Source organism: Narcine bancroftii, chromosome 1 (assembly GCF_036971445.1).
Source record: "Narcine bancroftii isolate sNarBan1 chromosome 1, sNarBan1.hap1, whole genome shotgun sequence".
In the NCBI taxonomy this organism is placed as follows: Eukaryota; Metazoa; Chordata; class Chondrichthyes; order Torpediniformes; family Narcinidae; genus Narcine; species Narcine bancroftii.
Genome location: NC_091469.1, coordinates 394815994 through 394843066, shown reverse-complemented (window position 1 = coordinate 394843066; position 27073 = coordinate 394815994).

Sequence of the window (27073 nt, the reverse complement as noted above, 5' to 3'; positions counted from 1 at the left end):
AGTTTAAGAAAGAATCACCATTTAAATGGCAAACACAAGCAATCCGATACCTAGGTATTCAACTAAATAATAATCTAGGCCATCTATACAAATTAAATTATTAGCCATTAATGAAGAAATTACAAGATGACTTAGAACATTGGAAAGATTTACCACTAACACTGATAGGAAGGGTAAATTGCATTAAAATGAATATCGTCCCAAGGATACAATACCTATATCAATCATTACCAATTCACATAACAGAGAAATTCTTCAAGGAGCTAAAGAAAATAATAAGGAAATTCTTATGGAAAGGGGGGAAACCGAGGATAGTGCTAGATAAATTAACAGAATGGTACAAACAAGGGGGCTTACAGCTACCAAACTTTAAGAATTATTATAGGGACAATTTAATTCAATTACTATATTTCTCTGGTAGGTTGAACCTCTCTAGTACTTTGAATAAATAATTCCATTCTACTCTGTCAATTAAGATACCTATCAGATTTTTATCAAACAAGGGAAAAACCAGATTGGACCAGATTAGAGCTAGATAAAATAGGGGAGAAGGTACCTGAAGATATACTATATAAATGGGATGAAAAGCTGGTGCAACATAGGAATTCACCAGTACTGCACCATCTGCTCAACATTTGGCAAAAGATTCACATAGAAAAGAAAAAAACAAATTATCAACTACCAAAATTAATATTGTCGCAAAATCAACTAATCCCTTTCACAATAGATAACCTTTCCTTGAGAGAATGGGAGAGAAAAGGGATCAAAAGAATAGAAAATTGTTTTTCAGGAAATAAATTATTATCTTTTGAACAAATGAAGTACAAATATGGTATAACCAACTGAAAACCTACTTGAAGGGCAAATTGGGAAGCAGGCTGAGGTTACCAGAAGGAAGCAGTTTTGAATATGTGATTACAGACACAATGATAATTAAAAGATTTATAACAAACATGTACATCAAACTACAAGAGAAAGAGAACGATGAAATAAGCTGTAAACCCGAACAAAAGTGGGACAAGATCTAAACATAAAGATAAAGAATTAAACATGGGAAAAGCTATGCTCCAGAACTATGAGAAATACAATAAACACGAGGTTACGCGTGATACAATATAATTGGTTACACAGGCTATACACCATGCCCCAAAAGTTAAATAAATCGGACCCAACAGTATCAGATAGATGTTTTCTCTATAAGAAGGAAACGGGAACAACAGTACATGCAATTTGGGCATGTGAGAAAGTGGAAAAGTTTTGGGAAGATTTAAATAAAATCACAAAAAGCAACATACCAAAAAATCCAAGAGATCTTTCTTCTAAGTAATATAAGAAGTAAAGAACTTGGGCTTGATTTGGATGGAGCACAAAAAAAGATTTATTATGATAGCCTTAGCTGTAGCAAAAAAGTGTATTATGTCAACCTGGAAATCAGAAGATAGCCTGAGGATACAGCAATGGTACATAGAAATGAATAAATGTATTCCATTGGAAAAAAATAACATATAATTAAAAAAATAACATCACAGTATTCGAACAAATTTGGGAACCGTACATGGAACACAACAGAGAATTCCTACCGTGGACCTCCACCACCTAAAATAACAGAATGAGAAGAAGGCGAAATGAACTGACCCAGTGTGTAAAAGTGGATGACACAATTTTCTTGCTTATTTTCATTGTGCGATGGCATTGTTTAATGGGTTTAATGTATCATATATGTTGAACGTTTAGTGGGTGGGAAGGAGGGAGGAAAGGGAGGGGGAAAAAGGGCAGAAAATGACACTGTGTATATTCAAGGGGGAAATATTTACGTGTATTTTGGTCAATATGGTTCATAGAGTGAAATTTTTTTTTTAAAAGTACAATCCTGCGATTCTTTTACCTGCAGGCCAGGCAGAATTTCTACTTATTGGTAATGTAAACTCAATAAAAATATATGTATAGAAAAGAAAGAAATGTAAACAAAGAAATAAATGTAATACAGAAAAAATATCAGAAATAAATAATGTGCAAACTAAGAGTCCTTCAATGAGACTCTGATTGAGTCGGTTGATTAGGAGACTGATGGTGGAGGGGTAGCAACTGTTCTTGAGCCTGGTGGTATGAGTCTTGTGGGATCAATGCCTCTTTCCTGATGGCAGTAGCAAGTACAGACCATGTCCTGTGTGGTGTGGATCCTTGATGATTGCAGCTGTTCTCTGGTGTCAGCATTCCACATAGATTTACTTGATGGTGGGGAAAGCTTTGACTGTGATGTACTGGGTTGTGTCCACTACCTTTTGCAAGGCTTCCCACTCAGAGATATTGGTACTCCCATTCCTGGCTACGATGCAACCAGTCAGCACATTTTCCACTGCACATCTGCAGATATTTTCTAAGGTTTCTGACATCATACCAAATCTTAGCAAACTCCTGAGCAAGTAGAGGCTTTCTTCACAATGAGATTAGTGTGTTGGATCCAGGAAAGATCCTCCAAGGTAGTGACTCACAGGGATTTAAATTTTCTCACACTCTCCACTTCTGATCCACCAATGATCAGTGGATCATACACCACTGGTTTTGCCCTCCTAAAGACCACGATCAGCTCCTTAGGTTTGGTGACATTGAGTGAGAGGTTGCTATTAGTACACCATTCAACCAAGATTTCAATCTCCCTCTTATATGCTGACCAAATGCCCCTTTTTATACTGCCCATTACTGTGGTATGATCACCAAATTTGTCATTGATATAGTGGGCCACACTGTCATACATGAAAAGTAAGTAACGCAGAGTAGGCAGTCTTCTGATGTCCCGGTGCTGATGGAGATTGTGGAGGAGACGTTCTTGAACTGATTTGGGTATTGAGGTAAAGAAATCCAATATCCAATTACTTAGTGGGCAATTTAGGCCTATGTCTTGGAGTTTTCTGATCAATTTCGAGCGGATGATGGTGTTAAACGCCGAACTGTAGTCAATGAACAGCATCCTGATGTCTGCATCTTTGTTGTCCAGGTGTTCCAGGGTTTTCTGTGGAGCCAGTGAAATGGCATCTGCCATAAACCTATTGCTGGGATAGGCAAATTGGAATAATTCACATTACCACTCAGACAGGTGCAGATATACTTCAACATCAGCCTCTTAAAACACATCATCATTGTTGATGTGAGTGCACTGGTCAGTAGTCATTTAGGCAAGTTACCACACTCTTCTTGTGCACCTATGCGATTGAGGCCTGTTTGAAGCAGGTGGATACCATGCCCTGCCAGAAATATAGCCATGAAAACATTGGCCAGTTGGTCAGCACGTGCTTTCAGTACTCCATCATGTACTCCATCTGGACCAAATGCTTTCCTGGGATCACTCTCCTGAAGGCAGATATTGTTAGTAAAACATTATCAGGGGATGTGAGTGTGTGTAGTGGGTCTTCCTTGTTCTGGTTGTCAAATCAGGCATAGAGAGCGTTGAGCTCACATGGTAGTGAAACTTTGCTGCCTTCTATTGCACCAGAATCGGTTGTGCAATAGGTTATGTCATTTAGGGCCGGCCACAACTATCATGTATTCTTCACTGTCTCAGTTCATGTCTGGAATCTCCAGATTGCCTGGGAGATAGTGTCGTGATGTTGTATTTACCTGCATCAGGAGTGGTGCTGGACACTCCTAATGACGTATCCAGGATGATGGGCGAGAGTAGAAGTGCGCATGCGTGGGTTAGCTGTGATGGATCTCAGATGCAGGAGGAGGAGATTGAGACCATTGAAATCACCTGTGTGGTGGAGAGCCAAGGAAAAGATCAGAGACATTTGGGTGGATGGTGTTTTGTAGGATGAAGGATTCAGTGTTGTGTCTGAAAAGAATAAAGAGAGTCAACTCCATTTTGTACAGAAGAATGAGTGAGTGTATTCTTTAAATTGTGTGTATACTGGGTAAATTATTGTAGCTACAAATTGTGACTTTCTTGATAAAAATGGAAAGCGTTGAGGATAAACCCCTTACAGGAGCAGGTCAGGAAGGTCAAGCTAGAGGTTTCCCTCCCCCTCTTTCTATTAATAATTCACCAGCATGGTTCACGATCCTTGAGGCACCTTTCTCCGCCCTCAGTCAGAAGATGAAATTCAGTTTACTTGTGGCTCGTCCTCCAGAGCAGATTGCCTGTGAATTGGAGGATGTTTTAGTTAGTCTGGATGAAACTTTCCCATACGACATCCTGAAGATTGCTATTCTGCAGTGTACTCCGCCATCTCAGGAGGCTGGTGTTGCCGAGTTGCTAGCTCCTGGGGATTGGAGGCCTTGTGGTGATTATCATGCCCTGAACTTCTCAATAAACCTGCACAGCAGAAGTATGTTTGCAAAAGATTCTGGTAGAATCTTTTGGTGTTGCCAGGACAGCAGTAATTACTCCATTCAGCACATTTGAGTTTCTGCCGATGACATTCAGTCTGCGGAATGCAGCTCAGACATTCCATTTGGTTTATGGATCACCTTGATTTTTTATTTGTCTATAATGATGATATTCTTGCAGTGAATGTGGATGAAGAGGAACATAAGCACCGTCTTATATAACTGCATGCACATAATGTTACCTCACAAATACCCCTTCCGTATGCAAGGCATCAGTGGAGCAAGACTAAGTGTTAATTTTTAATTATGATTTTTTTAATAGAAAGGTAAACTATATACTACAAACATTTGAATAACTGAAGATAAAAATGCTAAATAAGAACCATTACGTACGTATTCTGACTTACCTACAAATTTAACTTGAAGACAGACTTGGGAGCAGAACTTGTTTGTAACCCTGGGACTACCTGTACTTTCAAGCGAGAACTCGTATCTTGCAGTGAAGCATTCCATTTTTTCGTTGGAAGGTTGCCCTTTTGCCATTTATACGGACCACCAGTATGTCGCACGTCCAAGCATGAGCCTCAATTCGCCACACAAAATTCGGCACTTGGACTTCATCTTACAATTTTCCTCAGACATACAGCACATCTGAAGGAAGACTAATTCCATGGCTGACGCCCTGTGCAAACAGACAGAGGATTTACATATGATGACTACCATAGATTTCATTGCCATGGCTTGTGCACAACACACCGATCCTGAACTCGTGCAGTATCACTGGATCCACACAGGTTTCCATCTATAAGATGCGAGACTAGATGGATTGGGTAAATCATTGGCCTGTGACTTTCCACAGGAAGACCTAGACCTAGTTTTAGGGTAGTTTAAGGGAAGAGCAAGGAGGGGCCTAAAGTTGAGGTTCTGGATTGGAGAAGAGCAAATTTCAAAGGAATAAGATGGGATTTGGGGAGTATTGAGTGGGACAGGATATTTTCAGGTAAGGATGTAAATGAAAAATAGAGGATATTCAAAAAAGAAATTTTGAGGGTACAGAGTAGATATGTCCCAATGAAGATCAAAGAAAAGGCTGGAAGTCATAGGGAGGCTTGGTTTTCGAGGAATATTGGAAATTTGGTTAGGAGAAAGAGGGAGGTGTACAAGAGGTATAAAGAGCAAGGAGCTGAGAATTTGAAGGAGGACTACAAGGAATGTAGAAGGAATCTTAAGAAACAAATGGAAAGGCCAAAAAAAGGCATGAAGAGGCTTTGGCAGACAGAGTAAAAATAAATCCAAAGGGTTTCTATAGGTACATTAAAAGTAAAAGATTAGTGAGGGATAAAATTGGACCCCTTGTAGATAGCGAGGGTAGGCTGAGTGAGAAGTCAGAGGAAATGGGGGAAATTTTGAATGATTTCTTTGCCTCAGTATTCACTAGGGAAAAAGATATTGAACCAGTTGAAATAAAGAAAAATAGTGGGGAGGTCATGAAGCATATAAGGATAACCGAGGAGGTAGTGATGTCTGTGTTGAAAAAGTTAAAGGTGGATAAATCTCCAGGACCGGACAAAATATTCCCAAGGACACTCAGGGAGGCTTGTGAACAGATAGTGGGGCCATTAACAGTGATATTTAGGATGTCACTGGCCACGGGGGTAGTGCCAAAGGATTGGAGGGTGGCGCATGTGGTTCCGCTGTTTAAGAAAAGGTCCAAATGTAAACCTGGGAATTATAGGCCCATGAGTCTGACGTCTGGTGGGCAAGTTGATGGAAAGTGTTCTGAGGGATAGTATTTACAAATATTTGGAGGTACAGGGATTGATAGGGAGTAATCAGCATGGTTTTGTCAGGGGTAGATCATGCTTGACAAACCTGATTGAGTTTTTCGAGGGGGTTATAAAAAAGGTTGATGAAGGGAAAGCTGTGGATGTTGTCTATTTAGACTTTAGTAAAGCTTTTGACAAAGTTCCCCACAGGAGGTTAGGAAAAAAGATGGAGGCATTAGGTATAAATAAGGAGGTAGTGAAATGGATTCAGCAATGGTTGGATGGGAGGTGTCAGAGAGTAGTGGTAGAGAATTGTTTGTCCAATTGGAGGCTGGTGACTAGAGGAGTTCCTCAGGGATCGGTCCTGGGTCCACTATTGTTTGTTATATATATTAACGATCTGGAAGTAGGGGTGGAGAATTGGATAAGCAAGTTTGCGGATGATACAAAGATTGGTGGTGTTGTGGACAGTGAGGAAGATTACCATAGATTAAAAGGTGATTTAGGAAGGCTGGAGGTGTGGGCTGAGAAATGGCTGATGGAATTTAATACAGATAAGTGTGAGGTGTTACATTTTGGAAAGGCAAATCTAAATAGGTCATATGCATTAAATGGTAGGCTATTGAGATGTGCAGAGCAACAAAGGGATTTAGGAGTTGTGGTAAATAGTACCCTCAAGGCTGATACTCAGGTAGATGGTGTGGTGAAGAAGGCATTTGGAATGTTGGCCTTCATAAATCGGAGTATTGAATTCAACAGTAGGGAGGTTATGATAAAATTGTACAAGGCATTGGTGAGGCCAAATTTGGAGTACTGTGTATAGTTTTGGTCACCAAATTATAGGAAAGATATAAACAAAATAGAGAGAGTGCAGAGAAGGTTCACGAGAATGTTGGCAGGATTTCAAGGTTTGAGTTACAGGGAAAGGTTGTGCAGACTAGGGCTTTTTTCTCTGGAGTGTAGAAGATTGAGGGGGGACTTGATAGAGGTGTTTAAGATTTTAAAAGGGACAGACAGAGTAAATGTGGATAGGCTTTTCAATTAAGAGTGGGGGAGATTCAAACTAGAGGGCATGGTTTAAGATTGAAGGGGGAAAATTATAAGGGGAACATGAGGGGAAATTTATTTACGCAACCATGAGTCAGAAAGCAGGATGGAGATCAAGATTCTAGTTGTGTGGTGCCAGGACAACAATCTTGCTTTCAATTTCAATAAGATTCCACCTGCATTGAATTCGCCCATCGTTTTGAATGAAGATCTACCGGGACCAATGCCTGAAGAGGGCGCACAAAATCAGTGAACCGGTGCGGACTCGAAAGGCCAACATGGCCTGTTTCCGCTCCATAAATGGTTATATGGTTAAAAGGTGGTAGGGATGTGGAATGAGCTTCCGGAAGACGTGGTTGAGGCGGGATCATTGGTTACATTTAAGGATAGACTGGATAGTTACATGGAGAGGAGAGGACTGGAAGGGTATGGACCGGGTGCTGGTCAGTGGGACTAGGAGGGTGGGGATTTGTTACAGCATGGACTAGTAGGGCCGAACTGGCCTGTTCTGTGCTGTAAGTGGTTATATGGTTTTGTGCTGGCAGCAATGCAGCTGGAAATTTTTGAGACTCCACATAATTGGTATTGCAAAAAAAATAAACTGTATACAGCGTAAACATGTAAACATACAAGAGAACTGTAAATGGATAACGAATGCAAACAAATTGCCTGCAATACAGAGAGAACAAAAGAATATCAATAAAGTGCACAAGGCTCCTTAAACAAGTCTCTGATTAAGTTTGTCGTGGAGGAGTCTGATGGCAGAGAGCCAGCAGCTGTTTCTGGACCTGATGGTGCCAGTCTTGTGGCACCTATACCTCTTTCCTGATGGCAGCAACAAGAACAGTGCGAGTGGTGTGGGTCTTTGGTGATTGCAGGTGCCCTCAAAAGGCAGTGTTCCCTGTAGATGTACTCAATAGTGGGGAGGGTTTTTGCCTGTAATGTCCTGGGCTGTGTTCACTACCTTTTTAGAGGGCTTTATGCTCAGGGGTTTTGGTATTCCAAAACCAGATCATGATGCAGTCAGTCAGCACACTTTCCACCACACCCCTGAAGAAAATTTCCAGGGTTTCTAGTGTCATAACCAATCCTTTGCAAACTCCTGAGGAAGTACAGTAGCTGACGTGCTTTCTTCATGATGCCATTGGTGTGTTGGATCTAGGAAAGATCTTCCGAGATAATGATTCCCAAGAACCTAAATTTGCTCACCCTCTCCACCTCTGATCCCCCAATGATCACTAGATTGTACATCTCTGGCTTTCCTTTCCTGAAGTCAACAATCAGCTTCTTAGTTTTGGTGACATTGAGTGCAAGGTTGTTGTTGGTGCCCCATTCAGCCAAGTTTTCAATCTCCATCCTATACGCTGACTCATCCCCTTCCTTTATACTGCCCACTACCGTGGTATTGTCAGCAAATTTGAAGATGGTGTTATTGTTGTATTGAGCTACACAGGCATAGGTGTAACATGTGTAGAGCAGGGGGCTAACAATACAGCCCTGCAGTGGTCCAACACTGATGGAGAATGTGGAGGAGCAGTTCTTACCAATCCTCACTGATTGTGAAGCTGACATAAGGTGTATTTGAGATAGTTCAGAGATTCAATCTACAGATAGTGTGTCACTGCCCAAGAAAACAGGTTAGCCTGGACACTAACTTTCAGGAGGATGAGTCATATGTGATATGCTCCGAAGAAGTCTGATAAAGCTTTCAAAAAGGCGACCTGAAGCCAAATGTGCTGATCAATTTAGGAAATTAGGTTAAAAATTCATAAGCTTTTTCCTAGGGTAGGAGAATCTAAAAACTTTTGTTTAAATGTTTAAAAGTCATTTAGGAAAGGTTTTGAGGGATGGGGACAAACACATTCACATGAGATTAGTTTGGGTAGACAATTTAGTTGTAATAGATAGTTGGGTCCAATGGCCTGTTGCCCAACTCTAATTTCAAACTGCATTGGCTAATGGACTAAGATGTGTTAGTACTGGGCGGGGCGGGGGGGGGGGGGGGTGGGGATATAATGGCGCCTTACAACGATAAATCTTTGTGTGCAGCTTCGATTGGAATCATGAGTGCTCCCATTCAGAATTATTACAACTTAAACCCACAGCCACAGAAACCAACTTTCCTGTAAGTAACTCTGTAGTAAATCACCTTGTGATTGTCGGGAATGGCAAACTCTGGCGGACCACAGGAGTTTCAAACTCTGGTGCACAGGCCATTTAAAGAAGATCTGACCACTTGAACACAGGGTGGTGGGGGGGGGAGGCTACTGATTAAACCAAGATACTGGGTCCTGAGGTCTCCCCCCTCCCTTCTCCCAACCATCCTTCTGGCCAATGTACAATCTCTGGAAAATAAACTGAACACAGAGCCAGATTACAGCAGCAGAGGGGCATCAAGGATTGCTGTGTGATGTCCTTCACCAAGAAATGGCTGAACAAGGGCATTCCAGACACAGTGCTGCAGTCTGAGAGCTTCACCCCCCCCCCCACCCCCCATCGTGCAGACTGGACACCAGCATCAGGAAAAACCAGAGGAGGCATCAATTCATTATGGTGCACAATCGTGACGGTCATGTCCCAATAGTCCTGCTCCCCTGATCTAGAAAATCTAGTGATCAAGTTTACCATCATTATCCTAATCGCTGTGTACATTCCGCCCCAGGCAGAATGTTAGCACTGGAGGGACTGAGCACTGTGATTTTCAGGCATGAGGCAGCGGACCCTGATGCCTTTCCAGTCATTGTAGGGGCTTCAACCAGGCCAATCTAAAGAAATCTCTAACGAAGTATCGCCAACACATGACATGGAAACCAGAAGAGCCAACATATTTGGTAACTGCTGCACCATCAGTTTCATCCCACAACTGCACTTCAGCAAGTCGGATCACTTTGCTGTACTTCTACTCCCAGAGTACAAGCAGAAACTACTGCACCAGTAATGAAGGTGGTGAAAGTATGGTCGAGAGAAATGGCAGAACGCCTGCAGGGCTGCTTTGAATTGGTGGACTGCACCATATACGAGGACACATCTTCAAACATGAATGAATATGCCACAGTTTTCACTGACTTCATCAAGAACTGTGTGTGAGCATGTGCCCAAGCACACATACTGTGAGACTCCCAACCAAAAGCCGTGGATGAATCAAAAGATTCACAACCTGCTGAGGGCAAGGCCAAGGGCGTTTAACACTGTTGATCCAGATCTCCACAGGGAGTCCAGGTATGACCTACAGAAGGGCATCTCAGCAGCTAAGAGGCAATTCTGAGGGAAGCTAGAGACAGATTCCGATACCCACCAGCTATGGCAGGGATTGCAGTCATTACATCCTACAAGATGAGGCCGAACAACATCAATGGCTGTGATGCTTCACTACCCAATGAGATGAACACCTCTTATGCTCGCTTTGACAGGAAAAACTCAAAGGTACCAATGAGAATTCCTGCAAAACCTGAGGACCCTGTGATATCTGTCCCTGAGGCCAACATCAGAATATCCTTCAAGAGGGTGAATCCTTGCAAGGCATCAGACCCTGATGATGTACGTAGCAGGTTAGTGAAAATCTATGCCAACCAACTAGCTGGAGTATTCATGGACACTTTCAATCTCTCATTTCTGCAGTCAGAGGTTCACACCTGCTTCAAAAGTGAATCAATCATGGGCCCAAGAAGAGCAGGGTGAGCTGCCTCAATGACTGTGACTTAGTAGCACTAACATCTATGTGGTGAAATGCTTTGAGAGGTTGGACATGGCCAGAATTAAAGACCTGGACCCACTGCAATTTGCCTACTATCACAACCACTCCTCAGCAGATGAGGAGCTCTCTGCTCAACTATGGATTACCAATAGGAGCATGTACCTCAAGCTACTCTTCATCGACTACAGGTCAGCTCACCCAGGCCTTATGGGTGGAGCTGAGGAACATGAAAGGTGTGACCACACTGATTGGTTTGTATTATAGACCACCCAATCATCAGAAAGAATTTGAGATGCAAATCTGTAGAGAAATAACAGACCAATATAATAAACAGGAAGTTGTGACAGTAGGAGATTTTAACTTTCCTCATATTGACTGGGACTCCCATACTGTATAAAGGTTGGATGGCTTGGAGCTTGTCAGGTGTAATCAGGAAAGTTTTCTAAATAGGTATATAGAGGTACCAATGAGAGAAGATGTAATACTTGATCTATTTTGGGAACCAGACAGGTCAGGCGGCAGAAGTATGTGTAGACATTTTGGGTTCAGTGTCCATAATGTCATTAGTTTCAAGTTAATTATGGAGAAGGATAGGACTGGTTCTCAAGTTCAGATTCTAAATTGGAGAAAGGCTAATTTTGTGGAAATGAGAAAGGATCTAGGAAGAGTGGATTGGGATAAGTTGTTTTCTGGAAAGGATGCGTTCAGTAAGTGGAAGCACTTCAAGAGCAAAATTTTGAGAGTGCAGAGTTTGCATGTTCCTGTCAGGATTCAAGGCAATGTTGCAGGCATAGAGAACCTTGCTTTTCGAGGGATATTGATGATCTGGTTAAGAAGAAGAGAGAGGCATACAGCAGGTGTAGGAACAAGAACCAAATGAGGTATTAGAAGAGAAAATACTTAAGAAGGAAATCAGGAAGACAAAAAGAAGACATGAGGTTACTTTGGCAGAAATTGTGAAGTTAAACCTAAAGGGTTTCTACAAGTATATTAAGAGTAAAAGGATAGTAAGGGACAAAACTGGTCCCCCTAGAAGATCAGAATGGTTATCTATGTGTGGAGCCTAATTAGATGGGGGAAGATCTTAAACAGTTTATTTTTTGTGCATTGGTATTTACTCAGGAAACTAGCATAGTATACAAGGAAGGAAGGGAACAAGCAGTAGTGTTATGGAACATATGGAAATTAAAGAGGAGGAGGGGCTTGTTGGCTTACAGTGAATAAAGGTGGATAAATCCCCCGGATCTGACATGATATTCCCTCTGACCTTGAGGGAGACTAGCGTAGAAATTACAGGGGACCTGGCAGACATACTTAAAATGTCCTTACCCACAGGTGAGGTGCCAGAAGATTGGAGGGTAGCTTACATTGTTCTGTGGTTTAAAAAGGCTCCAAAAGTAAACCACAAAATTACAGGCCAGTGAGCCTGACATCAGTGGTAGGTAAATTATTGGAGGGTGTTCTGAGAGATCAGATCTACAAGTATTTGGACTGATAGCTTTGTGGATGGTAGGTTGTGTTTAACCAATCTTATAGGGTTTTTGAGATTACCAAGCAAGTAGATGAAGGAAAGGCTGTGCATATTGTCTACATGGACTTTAGTAAGGCCTTTGACAAGGTCCTACATGGGAGGTTAGTTCAAAAGTTTCAGACACTAGGTATCCATGGAAAATTTGTAAACTGGATATGAAATTGGCTGTGTGGGAGAAGACAGAGAGTCTTCTCTCTGTCAGGATGATTGCTTCTCAGACTGGAGGCCTGTGACTAGTGGTGTGCCTCAGGCATTGTTGTTTGTTGTCTATATCAATGATCTGATGATAATGCGGTAAATTGGATCCTCACGCTTGCTGATGACACTAAGAATTGAGGCATTATGGACAGCAAGGAAGGCTTTCAAACCTTGCAGAGGGATCTGGACCAACTGAAAAAATGGGCCAGAAAATGGCAGATGGAATTTAATGTACACAAATCTGAGGTGCTGCATTTTGGAAGTACAAACCAAGGTGGGACATACACGGTAAAGGTAGGGCACTGAGAAGTACGAGAAACAAACAGAACTGGGACTACAGGTATGTAATTCACTGAAAGTGGTGTCACAGGTAGATAGGGTTGTAAAGAAAGCTTTTGGCATTTTGGCCTTCATAAATCAAAGCATTGTGTAGAGGGTTGGGATGTTATGATGAGGTTGTATAAGACATTGGTGAGGCCATATTTTGCATATTTTGTGCAGTTGTGGTCACCATACTATAGGAAGGATATCAGTAAGATTGAAAGAGTGCAGAGAATATTTATTGGATTTTCTCGGGTCTTTCTCTGAGTTATAGAGAAAGATTAAACAGTTTAGGACTTTATTCCTTGGAGGAAAGAAGAATGAGGGGAGATTTGATAGAGGTTTACAAAATCATTGAGGAGTCAGCAGTGGAAAGGGTTAAGAACTTCAAATTCCTGGGTGTCAACATCTCTGAAGATCTATCCTGGGGTCTCCACATCAATGCAATCACAAAGGCCGCTCCCCAGCAGCTATACTCCATGAGAGGTTTTAGGAAATTTGGTATGACACTAAAGTCTCTTGTATATTTCTACAGGTGTACCATGAAGAGCTTTCTGCATCACTGTCTGGTATGGAGGTACCAATGCCCAAGACAGGAAAAGTATAACCTGTCCTTTCAGAATCTATGCTGCATCACCCCAATAGAACAATTTCTATCCAAATATTTTGCTAATTCTTCCTCAAGGATTTTCCTGACAACTGGCTTGTAGTTACCTGCTTTCTATCTTGCTGCAACCATTAGGAATGCATACAAAAGGAACAATAGTCACTGATGAAGTGTATAAGATGGTGTTTGGATATTTTTTAAAAATCAGAGTGCTCTGCAAATGCACACCTTGTTCTCCAGAATACTGGTCACACTACTACTCCCTGGATATTAATAAAGAAGGAATGTGTCTTCAGCCTCACTGGTTTTTTGTTCTTCTATCACATCTGCCCAGGTGACATTACTTGATTATTTGAAAGGAAGCAGACACAAGGATTGGGTTGTGAGGAGCGGAGTGAAAGAAGTAGTGCATTCTCACACCATATGCAATGAGTAAATCAGAGGACAATGGGAGTAGGGAGGTCAGGTATGTAAAGGAGGAAGAGCAGGGGTGCAGGAGTTGTGAACTGAGCCAGTGTCATCAGTCTTCACTCCATCATGGACATCCATAAGAGTCGATGTCTTAAGAAAGCACACTCTATCCTTAAGGACCCTCACCACCCAGGCCATGCCCTCTTTACACTGCCACCATCGGGAAGGAGGTACAGGAGCCTGAAGATGAGCACCCAATGGCACAAAACAGTTTCTTCCCCTTGGCTATCAGATTTCTGAAGAAACAATGAACTACCTCACTTTCTCTTCTTTTTACACTAATTTATTTATTTTTAAATGTAATTTATAGCAATGTTTTCACCTGAGAAGCTGCTGCAAAACAACAAATTTTGCAACATGCTCATGACAATAAATTCTAATTCTGATTCGGAGTCCTCTTCCCAGTTTGCACAGGGCCCTGTGTGGAGTTTGAAGTGTGGCTTGAAAGAGTAACATATGCCATTTTGGACCCATTTGCTATTCAGGATTTAGGCCTCCATCATTATTGCTGCTTAAGCAGAGACCACCCAGAGTCTTGGTCCTGAAATGGAAGCTCAGACATGTCCTCTGTGGTTTGTGCCTGCTGCAGTCCGTGCCTGCTGCAGTCCGCTCTCGGGATGCTCCCCAGCTTGATCCCTACTAGAATTGTTCAAATGGGCATAGATAGTGTGGTGATAAGGATTGGTGACCAGAAGACAACAAATCTACTGTTCATTCTTAAAATGATATATTGTGGTCTAATTACTGCTAGTCTGACAGTCTCATGCTGTTGCCTGCTACCAGGCAGCCTGCTAGATAAATCACTGTTAATGGCATGACAGTGTAATCCAAAGTAACGATTCCAGGTCCAGTACTGCCTGAGGCTGTCCTCAGATTCTGTCTATTTATATAACAACTTAATTAATGGGAGCCGAGCTGTAGTAGGCCTTTCAGCCCATCTAACCCATTTGATAAGTCCATGGGTGACCTGGCCAACTGAACACCTATAACCCTTAATTCCTTGACTTTGCAAAAATAATCTTCATTTTCAATTTATTCATAGAGGCAGCTTCCACTGCTTCCCTGGGCAGAGAATTCCACAGATTCACAACTCTCTGGGAAAAGCAGTTCCTCCTCAACTCTGTCTAAAGCCTACAACATCAAATATTGAAGTTCATTCTCACACCATATGCAATGAGTAAATCAGAGGACAATGGGAGTAGGGAGGTCAGATATGTAAAGGAGGAAGAGCAGGGGTGCAGGAGTTGTGAACTGAGCCAGTGCCATCAGTCTTCACTCCATCAAGGACATCCATAAGAGTCGATGTCTTAAGAAAGCACACTCTATCCTTAAGGACCCTCACCACCCTCATCCTGGCTACAAGTGAAAACAACATTCCAGTCTCTATCTTATCTAACCATTTTTTTTTCAATCTATTTATTGGTTTTGAATAAATAATAATATCAAATACATAGATAAATATGATCTAAAGTTCAAGTTAAAGTAAATTAAAATTACAGATCGAAAACAACAGTAAACAAGATTCATATGATCCATGTTGTCAATAAAAAAGGAAAAGAAACCTATAACTAATGTAATTTCTGACCCAAACTATTATCTGAGCAATCAATCAAAGCCAGGTGTCATCTACTAATTTCAATACTAATAGTTCAAAAAGAAATGAAGAAAACAATATTTTTAATAGAGTAAAAGTAATTGATCTATAAATTTTTGAAATTAATTGGAAAAAAAACACCAAAGAGAAAAAAAAAACTTGTTTCAGTAGTTGAGCACCTCATTTTCTCTTGAGAGAGTGATGCCATCAAATCCAATAACCATTGTGTATGTGTAGGGGGGACAACATCTTTCCACCACAACAAAATGAGCCTTTAGCAATCAGGAATCTAACCTTTTCATAATTTTATGTTTCTGTAAGATCCTCTCTCATTTGTATGAAATCCAGCAAATAGAGCCCCAGGCATTTCAATCTCTCCTCATCAACTAACCCCATCATATGTGGAATTAACCTGGTGAACCCTCTCTGCTCTGCCTCCAAAGTCAGTATATCTTTTCTCAAGTAAGGAGATAAGAACTGCACGCAGTACTCCAGGAGCTCTCAATCACACACAATCAACCTACAACCCCTGTACATTTTGGTGGGAAGGAGGAAACCGGAGACCGTGGGAAAACAGCATTGCACTAACCACTATACTAACTGTGCCGCCCTAAATCCTCAAAGAACTCCAGTAACTTTGTCAAGTACAACCTGTCCTTTCAGAATCTATGCTGCATCACCCCAATAGAATAATTTCTATCCAAATATTTTGCTAATTCTTCCTCAAGGATTTTCCTGACAACTGGCTTGTAGTTACCTGCTTTCTATCTTGCTGCAACCATTAGGAATGCATACAAAAGGAACAATAGGAGGAAGAGCAGGGGTGCAGCGCTAAATTTTTAGGTGCCAGAGCTCACCTAAAGAGGTGACAAGGAGATGTCTGAGCCACCCCATGAGGTGCCAGAGAGGTGCTCTGGTGAGTTCTGCCAGCATTGCACCCCTGGGGAAGAGAGATGCTACTGGTAACAAATGGTCCAGTGGTGGCCAGTTCAATCCATTCTATTTGGTAGGCTACATCAGTGCCAAGCCACTAGCTGCTGTTGGCTGTGATTATGTGACATGTGTTCTACAATGGAGAAGGAAGCATGCCAATGCAAGGATTAGATGATATCCCTGTCATAGTCTCAAAGAGATAAGCCATTTTGATCAAACCAACCCAATTACACAATGTAACCAATTAACCTGCAAATCCATACATCTTTGGAATGGAGAGGTAAACTAGAACACCCAAAGGAAACCAATATAGACACAAGGAGAGTGTACAAACTTCTTAAAGACAGCATTGAATTTGAGCCCAGGTTGCTGGCATTGTAATCATGTTGTGCTCTCTGCTGTGCTGCACTCAATGGCACTGTCATGTTTTAAAAGTCAGTATTCCATGCACCTTATGAGATTCAGGTGTTGGGCAATGGCAGAGCTAAGTGTGTGAGGTGGTTCATGTGAATGTCAGGCTGACGTGTAAAGGTTGGTGGCTAGAGAGAGAAAAGGAGTGGGTCATTAAGCAGCCACAGAAGGTAACAATCTGGTCAGTGGTGTATGATATTTGATGATCTGCTTACTAACCTTCACCATTTGAATGACGTTAATGAATATCAATACTACATTTAATAAATGCTGTATTGCTTTAATGCTTACGACATTCAAACAATATTTTATTTCTTGCATGCAGCATTAAGCACTGAAATCAATACAGCAGGTGAGATTACCTAGCATAATGCAATAAAATATCTGACTTTTGTACACTAAACTTTTGGAATAAAACACAATAGGTGATTTGTCTTTCCAATTGTGTGTTGTACCTTCATGTATACTTGTGCAATTCAGAAACTGGCAATCATAGAAATATGGAACCACACTGGATAGAAGAAAGCCACTCACCCCATCAAATCTTTCTGAAATTATTGCATTTATTAATAGTGTTAAAAACATTTGATACAGCCTTACAATTTCCACAAGTCAAATTGATGGGCAAGATGGAGAGATTAACTGACAACATCTATTAGAAGCTATGTAATGGATGTCCTGCCTTTGCACATCCAAAGACCCTATTTCAAAATTAACATGATTTATCTTTCACATTATACATATAATCCATTCTGATACCAGTGGTCTGGGTGCATGAAAAGTTACAATCCATTGAGCAAGTACTGTATATTTTGGTTGATAAGGTGGCCTTCAGATAAGACAAGACCTCATTTCACTCTGAATTTCATGGTTTTAGCTCATATTATAAGATGACTCACCAATTTTCTGCTCAACGCCTCAGAGCAGCTGCAAGGACTGTGCCAGAGACTGGTGATGGGCCTCCCAGCAACAACTCAAACTTTGTTAAAACTCTCCAATCGGCAAGTAACAAATCTGTAAATTAAGCAAGAAAGTGATTAGAATAACAGCTTAAAAACCAAATCCTTGCTTCTGGCCAGGACAATGCCAAATGGAACTGGGTCTAAGTCTTCAGCAACAGCTGCAGCCGGAGTCGGCGACAGTGACTCCATTCTCAACACCAGCAGCAACAATGTCAACGGCAGTTTCTCCAAAGCTTTAAACTGAGGTGTGGTGCCACCCACCTCAAAGAAGTCACCTTGCCTGCCCAAGTGTGCTCAGTGCAAGAACTACGGCTATGATTCAGTTCGGAAGGGGCACAAGAGGTTCTGCATGTGGAGGGAGTGCCAATGTAAGAAATGCAATTTAATTGTTGGATGGATGAGGCTTGAGGATGCACTAGTTCCTGGGCAGGAGCTCAAGCTCCCGGGCAGGATCGGGGACCTTGGGCTCCTGGGTAGGAGCGAAGGACCTCAGGTCCTACAATTCTTTTTTTTACAATTTACAATTATTTTATTGTTTTTCTGGATCTGGCCTATAGGACAACCCTTTCTTGGGGGCGTTTTTTTGGCTGCTTCAAATATCATCTTATCTGCTAAAATATACGGTATTAATGGTGGCTTTTCTTTTCTGAAAAATATATTCTCAATGTCTGTTAGAAACGCAGAAAACATAACAATTGATAATATTTCCAACTTACTTCAATGGCTGTAAAGCAATTTGTAACCACCAGAAATGGTAGTAATAGGTGCTATACAAATGTAAGGATTTTGTTTCTTCATTTATAAAAGATGCTTTCATTTGATAATCATGGAATAAGGGGAAATGGAACATTGTATGAGTAAAATAATAATAACACTCATCAAACTGCTCTCAGGACAGCATCCAAGTGATTTCTAGACTTCTATAGATGCAAGACGTAATTTGTTTTTGTTTTCATTACCAAGGAGGTTATAGAGATGACATCAATACTTTAACACAAAATATTCATCACTGCAAATCTTGAAAACTTTTTTGTGCACTACTTTGATGTGGTGATCAGTATGTTTTATCCAATTGCTGTGTCTATTTTAATAAAGTTGCTAAACTGCTTGTTTCGTTCAAACCCATTCAGTGTTATAAAAAAATCTCAAAATAATTCATAAATACAAGTTGGAGTTGTATTTATGGCTTTAGCTCATATTATAAGATGACCCACCAATTTTCTGCTCAACGCCTCAGAGCAGCTGCAAGGACTGTGCCAGAGATTGGTGATGGGCCTCCCAGCAACAACTCAAACTTTGTTAAAACACTCCAACCTTTATTCTTTGGAGCATAGAAGGTTGAGAGGGGATTTGATAGGGGTATTTAAGATTATGAAAGGGATAGACAGAGTGGATGTGGATAGACTATTTCCGTTAAGAGTAGGAGAGATTGAAACAAGAGGACATAAGTTAAGAGTTAAGGGGCAGAGGTTTAGAGGTAACATGAGGGGGAACTTCTTTACTCAGAGAGTGGTAGCGGTGTGGAACGAGCTTCCGGGAGAAATAGTGGCGGCAGAGTAAATTTTATTATTTAAGTAAAAGCTGGACAGGTATATGGATGAGAAGAAGGTGGAGGGTTATGGTCATTGTGCAGGTAGGTGGGACTAGAGAGGAGTGTTTGGTTCAGTGCGGACTAGAAGGGCCTAATGGCCTGTTTCTGTGCTGTAATTGTTATGTTATGTTACCAGAAGTCGATTAATGTTGTGCCAAGATTTTTCTACAGCCGATAATAATACAGAACATCTGTCATAATAATAGAGTAATAAAGATAAATAAAGATATATTTAGTTCAGAAGTGTACAGCTTTCTAAATTGACTGCAGCCAAATTGTACAATGAAATGGATGAAGTTATTGCTTGCCAATAAACAAATGCCTCCAAACTTAATGACATCAGATAGAATAATGAATGATTGACATTAAAAGAACAATAGGGACTATTTAAAACGTAATATTGTTTCATAATCTAATTCCTTTCCTCAGATAATTATCTAGAATCAATCACTGTCTGGTTTAGAAATAGTAATCAGATTTAAGTTCAGATCCTGGAGAGATACATATATCTCAAATTCTGTTAGTCCACAAAGACTGGAAATATTAGCCAGCGATGACTGGTTGCCATTGGTATGGAAAAGTTTTATCAAAGGATCATGCTTTATTGTAATTTTTTTGCACCATGAATTAAATGGTCAATAACATCATAATAAAACTTCTATTGTACATCAAAAACAACAGATGTTGTGGGCAAAATTTTCCCTCACCAATTCCACCAACCGCAGAATATAACCTGATTGGAATTTAAAAGAGAATCCTTCAGGATACATTCCATGATCTTCATACTCACCTGCATCAGTTCGGACATTCTTATCAGGAGCTGATGAAGAACATTTAATCAATCTGATACTCTGCTTGTGGGTATAAACCTGGGCCTCCTGTAGTCAATAATTCTAACTCACCCCACAATGTTATCTCTGTTCTTGGTCTCATCCATTCTTTAGTTAAGTCCAAATGCAAACTTCAAGAGAAATGCATCATATTCTTCCTGGACAACATTAAATCTAATAGCATGAACAATGATTTTTTTTTTCCAGTTTTAAGTAGCCCCCACTCCCATCTGATTCTACTATTTCCATCTTTTCTTTACCCACTCCTGTGCTAATATTCCCCCTATCTCTAACTTCCAACCAACCAATCCTTTTTATTAGTGGTCTCTCTATCTACCGGTCTTTCATAACTGACTATTTCTACCATTGACTCAAGTCAAGTCACCTTTATTTATCATTCATACAATTGTTATGGGTTATATTATATAATATACTATATATAAATGTCTTTAAAAGAGATAGATTGTGAGGGGAGGTTTGGTGTAGATCACATCACAGGTACTTACACTTCACATCTTATTTAAAATGCAAGAGCTTTGCTAAAGCCAGACATTCAGGCTCCAGTGATTTTTGCAAAAACAATGGAACTGCTTTGGAAGGAATTTCAAAAGAAGGTGCAAATGGATAATGTCCACATTTGGAGCCTTGGGAGGGGTTCTGATTTTTACAAGTAGAGAGAGGAAGGAACAAATAGGTTTATTCTCTGGGAAAGAGGGACAGAGAGAATTCTGTAGTGGTTTTTGTGGCTGCAACATGACAAGCTGGCAGGCTTGTTGAAAACTCCATTTTGAAGACAGGTTGTGAGTTCTGAGTTCAGCCTGTTCAAAATCCTTGTGGTCCTTACAAGAGGAAATGGCTGGCTAAAGTGTTTCTCCTGAAATAAGGGAAACAAGAGGAACACTGTGGTGACCTGGAAGAAGGGGGTTATCTTTTGGAAAATTCATGGTGTTTTCAGCAAGACACTGAAGTGACTGATTGGAGGAAATCAGTTTGTGTGTGTCCAATGAGGAACAAATCTCTCTCTCTGAAACCAACAAGAACCTTCCTGAGCAGTAACTATTTACCTTTAAGCACCAGAGCCTGGTAAAAATTCGTAAATGTTAAATTCTGTGCACAGTATAAGAATTGCCTGATACCAGTGAACTTGGAGATGTGAGAACCGAAAGATTGGATTATAAAAGCAAATAACTTTCCTGAGCATATATGCATTATATACAAATGCACTTAGAATTAGAAGGGGATTAAGTTAATTTATTAGTAATAAGTTAAAGTTTGATCTGGTTTTTATGTTTAAGTAACCATTTGTCTTGGTGAATTTCTATTGCTGCTGGGTTTTGGGGTCTTCTGGGCTCATAACACTATGCTTGCATGGTAAAGACGAGATAGCATTTCTGCAGGACCTCTGAACATATTTACATAATTATAAGATGTATACATTAAAAGTCCACAAACACTGTCCACATATGGTCAGGTAATTCAGGACCCTGATAGCCTGGTGGAAAAAAAACTTGCCCAATCTGGACGCAAGGGCCCAAGTGCTACAATACTTCCTAACAGATGGCAGAAGGGAGAACAGTTTTCATGAGGGATGTGTGAGTCTTTCAAAATGTTTATTCTCTGGGAAAGAGGGACAGAGAGAATTCTGTAGTGGTTTTTGTGGCTGCAACGAGTGTTGTAGATGTCCTTCATGTAGGAAGAGAGCCCACAGTGATCTTTTCTGCTGACTTCACTATCCTCTGCAGGGTCTTGCGGTCCGAGGTGGTACAGCTACCAAACCAGGCGGAGATGCAGTTGTGTAGGATGCTCTCAATACATCCCCTGTAGAATGTACTGAGGATAGAGTATGGGAGATGAACTTTCCTCAGCCTTAGTAAGAAGTAGAGGGACTGCTGGACTTTTTCAGCTATGGAACTGTGTAGCGTGAATGAAAGCTCTCACGACTGGAAGGAGAACATATGCTTTTATTAGCTCATAATTGAGGTTAGGGTCTTACAGTGGACTTCAGATGGGCTGGATTTAGGCAGGAAACGAGAGTTATATATGGGTAGATGGGGTGGAGCTGGGAGGCGGAGCCAACCATCAGTATAACACACCACCAGTGAATCTCAGTTCACTGCATTCACCCCTTCCTGAAGAACTTAGGATCTGTGGATAAAGACAGAACATAGAATCAGAAAATAAATTCAAAAATATACAGTTATTTACAAATGTAAACATTCTGGAGGTCTGGATATCCTGGTGGAGCGCCCAAGCATTGGAGGGCCTTGGGTCTCCTGCTCCCCTTGTGAGGGAGAAGTGGCAGGTGGTGTCTCCGATTCTACAGTGGATGGGGGATGCACTTTCCTTCTGAACCATATTCCCTGAAGCCCTGAATGGGAGTGGCGAGAATGAGGTCCATAGCTCATAGGGCACTTGAGGCAACTGACCCTCTGCTCCGGTGGGTGCCAGGTCCCTGATGGAAATGGTGTCCTCTCTGCCATCCAGGTACTCCACATAGGCATACATAGGATAGGCGTGGAGCAGTTTCATCCATTCCACCAGGGCATCAGTCTTGCTTCTCCTCACGTTCTTCTTGAGAAGGACCGGACCAGGAGTGGAGAACCAGGCTGGGAGTGTAGTTCCTGATGCCGACCTTCCCTCGAAATTGAATAGGAGCTCATGAGGTGTAGCATTGTTTGCCGTACATAGTAGCAACTGGATGGAATGGAGCACCATAGGAATAACTTCTTGTCAGTGTGAGTCTGGAAGGCCATTTGATTTCAGGGCCAGTTTGACAGCCTTCCAGACGATGGCATTCTCCTTTTCAACCTTCTGTTCCCCTGTGGTTTGTAGCTAGTAATCCTGCTGAATGCGATGCCTCTCACCAGCAGGTACTGACATTGTTCATCACTCATAAACAATGAGCCCTGGTCGCTATGAATAGAGCCGGGATACCCAAACTGAGTGAAAATGGAATCTAGGGCCTTTATGACTGATGGAGTGGATGTGTCTGGACATGGGATGGTGAACGGGAAGTGGGAGTACTCATCAGTGATAGGGAGGAAGATAGTGTTCCCAGTCGTCGGGGGAGAGGCCATTTGAAGGGCCTGGATGACTTAATCAGGTGCATCTTGGCAGGGCAGTACAAATGAGGCTTGCACATCGTGCAGACATGGTAAGACCTAATCATTTCCCTGACATCTTCCATGGAGTAGGGCAGATTGCGCGCCTTGACAAGATGGGCCATGTGGATGACCCCTGGATGGCAGAGCTCATTAAGCAGAGACCGCAGTTGGCTGGTGTGTCCAGAGGCACAGCTTCCTATGGATAAGATGTCTGGAGGGTCAGTAAGGGCTCCTGGCTGATGGGCGTTCATGATTGTAGATGGAGAGATTGATCCTCCACCTCGCAATCTTGTCATTTTTGATTTTCCCCCTCGACATAATTAAATATAAATGTGACAGAGTTCTGGTCAGTGAATTTCCTGCCAGCCAGGTCGTGCTTCATTGTTTCTACACAGGTTTTCAGAGTTCATGGTCTTGCAATGTCTAAGAATAAAATGCAACCAGCCTGCCTACCTGGTTGAGGGTAGTGGCCAGGGCTACATCTGAAGCGTCGCTTTCCATTTGGAAAGGTACATTCTCATCCATTGCATGCATGGTGGCTTTCACAATGTGATTTCAGTAGAGCCCATGGCAATTTGACATTTAATGAGATGTCTGTTCACCTTACGATGGAGCTGCTGAGCTGATGAGATCTGTCCTGATCTAGAACCATCAAGGCTAGGACTCTGGAGACTCTATACTCCTCACTCGAGTAGCCCCCACTGTCCTGGATTGCCTGTGGAGAAGACATCTCCTCGTGGTGCAGCAAGATGGCCACCCTCCTTCCTCTCTGACAATGACAGCGCCATTTTTTAATATGATTTGCAGAAGGCCACCAAGCCTTTTTGCACTGTTTTCTCGCAGACATCTCCTTTGGCATGTAGCGCAGCAAACAAATTCAGGCAAATTCAGGGCAGATGGCTTGGGACTGGCATCGGATCCAAGAGTGGTACAGACCTTGGACTTCCTCGGGCTTCCCCTCGCTTGGCAAACCCTCACCCAATGCCAATTTTTGCCACAGCTGGAGCAAACTAAATCTTTAGCCAGGCCACGGGATCGGGGATGCTGACTCTTGCCACAGAAAAAGCACTCCCTGGTGCAGTAGCGTTCCCTGGCATGGGAGGCAACTGCTGTTAGGGCTGGGGTAGCGGGAAATCCCGATCCTTGGAAGGGGTCACCTGGGTGAGTGAGCTTGCTGGCTTCGAGGTCATCATTCTCGAGTTTGGCCTGTTCCAATGATTTGGCCAGTTCAACGTAACTAGCCAGGTCCTTCTTTCCCAACTTTAACAATCACTGCCTCATGTAACTCAAGTGGACCCTCAGGACTAGAGTGTCCCAAATCTATTCTTCCTCATGAATGTAGCCCATAGCCACTTCATACCTGCACTTCTTGGCAAGCGTCCACAGATGCAGCAGGTAGTCATTGATAGTCTCTCCTGGCTGCTGGTGATGTAGAGCAAGTTGTTGTCTCACTATGACCTAATTTTCCTACTACAGGTACTGAGCCTTCAATGCCTCGATGGCAGCGTCATATGTAGTGCAGTCCCTGATGACTGCATACCCTTTCGTTCCCATCCTCGAAACAAGTACGGACCTATTTAGTTCATCAGTGTGGAAGACGTCACTGGTCGCATTCAAGTAGGCCTGGAAGCAGTCTAGCCAGTACAAGAATTCCTCAGCTGTGTTGGGGACAGAGGGTCTATCAGCAGCACCCCTGGCTTGAGTAGCGCTTCCATCGTTTAGGGAATAAGCTAATAAAATTGTAGCATGAATAAAATCTCTCACGACTGGAGGGAGAACATATGCTTTATTAGCATAACTGAGAGTAGGATCTTACAGTGGTCTTCAGAAGGGTTCAGGGTTAAGGTGGGAAACCAGGGTTATATAGGGGTAGATGGGGGCAGAGCAGGGAGGCAGATCCAGCCATCAGTATAACACACCACCAGTGAATCTCAGTTCACTGCAAACTGTTGTTAAGGGAGTTTCTCCGCCAAGTGCACTCCAAGGAACTTGATACTCTTGATGACCTCAATGGCTGAGCTGTCAATGCTCAGTGGAGTGTGGTCCCTGGACCCTCCTGAAGTCAACAACCATTGGTTTTGTTTTATTAATGTTCAGATACAGATACAGTCCTGTCTGACCTGCTGAGTTCCTCCAACAATTCTTTCCTTGCTCCAGATTCGAGCATTTGTGTTTCTCTTTCTGGCACATTTGAATGTTTTCTAACACTTTTAATCATCCTTCAAAATGAGTACCCCACCCTTCCCTCACTAGCAACCTTCCTCAAGAGCCTCCACACATATTTTACTGCAGTAGGCCTTCCAACTATATTGCCACCATCCCCATTCAACAGAGAAGAGGAATCCTGTCAAATCAATGAAGGCTTAAACTACCAACAGTCAATTAACTTCATCTGATTCTTTTTGTTTTAGGAGAACTCTGCACTCCAGCTCTGCTCAGCCTAACAAAGAACCATGATAGTAGAATTTGTCAAGTAATGAAAAACTGCCCAGGATTAAGCTGACATAACACAAGTGCACTTCAGACTAATGAGCAGTTAACTACTTCCTGGGTCTAAGGCCCTCAGTTGGCATTAAAATAGATGCTGGAAAGACACATTTAGACAATAAATTGAAGTAGACAAAAGAGGAGAGTGATTACAGATTGCAATTATTGACAACAAAATATGATCTATGCTGCCTTATCTTTAATGGAGATTATTGTAACCATACAAGGAACACTTATTTCATGCAATATTGAGGATGGCTTTTCAGCCCATTAAGTCTATGGCAGTTGTCAGTGCTATCTCCCCAGTTAATTTCTGCAAAACTGTTTCTGGAAAGCATGCCGATTAACTCCACCTTCATTCACCCACTACCAACCAACACAAGGGACAATTTGCAGAAGGAATTAACCGACCAATCGGTGTCTTTTGAAGTGGGAGGAAATCAGGGGATGGGGAAGCCCATGGAATACACAGTGAACACAAACAAACTCAACACTTAATGCATCCTAGTTCAGAATGGAGTCGGGTACCTGGAGCTGTAAAGCAGCAGAACTAAATGTGATGCCATCAAGCATTTTGTGACACATGACAATGTTCAGTACAACCCCTGTTATCCGGAATTCAAGCATCCGGCAACATGCATCGAGGAGAATAAATAAATATTTAAAATTAATAAAAATTTAAATGCAAGTTTCAAATTGCAAATGTTCTCTGAATTCTCACATAAAACTTTGGTGAAGATGGAAGCAAATATTCAGCCAGCGGAATGCCTTGTTGTGCTTTGCTCGAAGGAGCTGTTTAAATAAAGTTGTGTTTGAATAAAATGGCATCACCCAGGATAAAGAGCTCACTTTTGGGGTAATTCTCATAAAGTGTCTCCTTATCCCTGCTTAGTAAGAGATTTTAATCTTTATTAATATATTATTAAGTATATTAGTGAGGCTTTATCTGTAAACTTGGGGAAGGGGAGGGGTTAATTATGTTATTGTTCGTCTTTCGGGCAACTTCTTGGAAGGGGGTGGAACCTAAAGATGCAGCAATGGTTGAATGTTTTCAAAGAATGTGACTGAAAATAAAGCAAAATGTTTTAAGGTTTATAATTCATGTAAGCGAAGTTTGTTCAGTGTAAGTACACTATAATATTCTTAATGCAAGTGTATTAGTTGGGCTTTGTAAGCGCAAGCTTCAAGCTACCGGAAAACTCA